Consider the following 3,651-nt stretch of genomic DNA (forward strand, 5'->3'; position numbering starts at 1 on the left):
CTGCAAAGTCAAAAGGATGTGGAAGAAATGCTTTAGAAAAATCTATTTTTAAAGGGCTCTGCTCAAAGCCTTTCTACGTGGGCCAGCTGGACATCTGGACAACCCATCTCATGAAAGAGACCAGAGTGAGGCCATTTCCGGAAGAACATCAAGTTCTTCCCTGGAAATTGTTAAAAAAAAAAAAAAAAAAAATCCAGGGGCACCTGGGTGGCTCAGTCGTTAAGCGGTTGCCTTCGGCTCTGGTCATGATCCTGGGGTCCTGGGATTGAGCCCTTTACTGGGCTCCTTGCTCAGCAGGGAGCCTGCTTCTCCCCCTGCCTGCCATTCTCCCTGCTTGTGCTTGCTCTCTGTCTCTCTCTCTTGCCCTCTGTTTCAAATAAATAAGTTAAATTAAATAAAAAAAAATTAACCGGAGTAAATTTGAAGATCTAATGGGTTTATTAAATGATTCGTGAATTGGGCAGCATCACATCTAGCAAGTAGAAAGGAGCTCTGTCAAGTTATAGAGAAGGACAGATTTTTTAAAGGCAGAGAGGGAACAGGAAAAAAGGAAACTATTAGCAAGGAATGCATTGTTTTAGGCAAGGCTGTCCTCCTTGGAAAGGGTCTATCAGTAAATTTCCTAGAGCTGACCAGGAAATTCCATGTTGGCTGGTTAAAGGTTACATTCCGGGGAGGGTTGAAAGTGCAGTTAGGTTAGGTATTAAGTCTTGATTTACTGATGTGAGGCCTTAACATAAGTGACTCCAATTTGGACTGTGGTTTTCTTTTGAACAAAATCAAACCCAAGGAGGCCTAGAGGCAGAGCCCCAAATTGGGCAGGACTTGAGGGGCTGATCAGCAAACCACAGGCCCAGGAGTGTTTATCACTGGCTAATCGCCCCCCACCCACACCCAGTCTCCCCCAATCTCATCCCCCAGCTGGAAGGGCCTGTCTTTAAGGATCTGGTAACCTTGTCTAAACACAGATCCCTGACCTGTTTAGGAACTGGTTGTCTTCCTTCTACTATTACCCGCCTTTTGAGCCAGCAGCCATGCTTGTCAGATACTCTTTCTGCCATTTCTCCCAAGAAAAAGTCAACCCTCTCAATGAACTGAGTAGCAGACTTTAAATTTCTGACTTCTTGTTCCAAACCTACTGCTCTGTGGCTCTGGCCTCAAAGCCTCCTGAGTCCCAACAGATGTCAGATGAACGTCCACAAAGCTACCAGGTGACCAAGTTGGTTGGTCCAGCCTTTGATAAATTTCAGATATGCCACTGAGACTGGAGGGAGCACAGCTTGGCTGGATGGGGCAACCTCTTCACCAGAAGGGGGAATTTGGACTTTATTTCCTGCCCTAATCCCTGTGCCACGTACTTAGCCATCAAGCAATAGCCTCCCTACCTAACCCTTCCTGTGTTCATTCATTCATTCAAAAATATTGAGCAAATACCAAGTTGTGTGGTATGAGGACCCACTCAGAACCCCAGAGTTGATGTAAAGAATGTTTTTTAATTTTAATTTTAATTTATCTTTCTTAAGTAAACTCTACGCCCAGTGTGGTGCTCTAATTCACAACCCTGAGATTAAGAGTCACGTGTTTCACTGACAGAGCCAACCAGCTGCCCCAAGAATATTTTAAGCTGAAGATATTTGAGATTCAACAGATGAAGGAAAAAGCTTTATGGGAGCTTCCATATTTGACTAAAAGCAGAAACTTCTAAGAAATGAGGATTGCCATAAGTTCCTTCTTTGGGACAGATCTACTCCCAGGAAAGAGTAAACTTACCATGAATTCCCTCTCTGGAGGAGCTTTATGGCCCTGAAGAAGAAGAAAGACCACTCATACCTTTATAGACAAACATCATCACAGACATTCTTATGTCCCCTTTGTTCTCCTAAAGAAACTTCTTCCCATAGGGGCCTTTTCTCCCCCTTTCCTTTCCCTTACTAAATTAGATATAGGAGCCCCTAAATCTAACCCTCCCTTTTGAGTTACTCATTATTAAGCACTCCAGTATATAAATAATTTTCATTTGTTAACCAGTCTTTTGTCAGTTTAATTCACAGGGCCCCAAGAAGCGAACTTAAGAGGGTAGAAGCAAAGAGTTGGTTTTTTTTTCCTTCCCAGCAGTGGTTTGTACTGACTCTTCTTTTACCCTTCAGATCTCAGTAGGGCCTGGAGCCCCTAAACCCCTCATTTAGGACTGCCAACCTCTTGATCCTAAGACATTAAACCCTTCTCATTGGGCCCTTGGGGGTGTCCCTGTCCCCAGCCTTACTCCCTGGCTGTCCTAACTCTCCAAGTGTCTACTAACCTCAGCAGAGGAAGTCCCTGTTATGTTGGTCTTGAGCTCAAAATCCACTCCTTTCCCAGCACAACCACAGGCCTAGCCTATTTGTCTTTCTAGAAATTAGATTCTAGATTCTATTTGTCTTTCTGGAATCTAGAATGTTGATTGATGCCCTGGAAGCTCTTGCCAGACAATATGGTGACCTTTGGCCAAAGGAGCTTTGGCACAGAGTCCAGACCCTTTCAAAGTCTCACCAGCAAGGTGACTTGTAAAAAAGCCTCTGTTTCCCCAATAATCCAATTCATCATTGCTGAATCAGATATCCCCACATTTCTAAAGGGCAAACATTTGTCCTTAGAGATAGGACCACCTAATCTTTACGGAGGACAGGGCAGCGTCCCGAAGGGCCCTGTGATTAGCCAGACTGCCCCTCTGATACTGAGTACTTTACACCACTCTACCCCAGCCCCTTGGTCCCGCCAGAAACAAGAAAAGTTCCCAGTGAGCCCAGAATCCTTACCGGGGACTCTCAGCTACACACACAAAGACCTGGCCTTAGCTTTGAAATGAGCACTTGTAAAGAAAGGCCCGATTGCATTCTCAGCAAGGGTAGCCCTCCCCCGCTGCCACTGTCTGAGGGTGGGGGTTGAGGGGAAGTCATTTTTCCGGTGATCTCTGTGTTTGGGAATGTAAAGTTGAAACGTCTCCGGAGGCATGCAGGCAGTTGGAAATAAAGCTCCTGGGGGCTAGTTGATCCAAACAGATAGATGTGAAAATCATCAGCTCTAAGGTGGTAAGCCCACCCATGAAAATGGGGGCGCCCCCTTGGGGGCACATGTAGGGGCAAGGCAGAGTCTATGTGTTTTCACCTGCCTGGCTCTTCGAAGATGACCTCCTTCATCTCTGGCCAACTCCCCCGGGGAACTTGAAACAGAAGAAGGGGCAGGAGGGAACTAAGAAGTTCTGAGTGCCTACTAGCCATAAGGCAACATTAGGAGAGGAGTAGGCCATGGAGTTCCAAGTCCTCCAAACTGGGATTGAGACTGGCTCTGCCACTTTTGTAGTGGGACGACTGGAACCGGCTAATAATGTGTGGGGTGCAGTGCAAAATGAAAATACCAGGCCCTTTGTTCAAAAATTATGAAGAATTTCAAGATGACAACACGAGGAGTCCTGTGAGACAGGTCGCAAGCCCAGGAAGCCCCCCTGGGGCAATTTGGGGCAAGTTCTTTTCTTTCCCTCTGATTCTCATGCTTCTCAAAAGTAGTTGTGACCTGCACAGGACCAGGTACCTAGATGGAGCTAAAATTTGGGTTGTTCCCATATCCTTTCTTTTTCCACAAGACTGTTAACTTCCTTGAGGGACATGGCGAACT

The sequence above is a fragment of the Zalophus californianus genome, chromosome 6 (assembly GCF_009762305.2).
Source record: "Zalophus californianus isolate mZalCal1 chromosome 6, mZalCal1.pri.v2, whole genome shotgun sequence".
In the NCBI taxonomy this organism is placed as follows: domain Eukaryota; kingdom Metazoa; phylum Chordata; class Mammalia; order Carnivora; family Otariidae; genus Zalophus; species Zalophus californianus.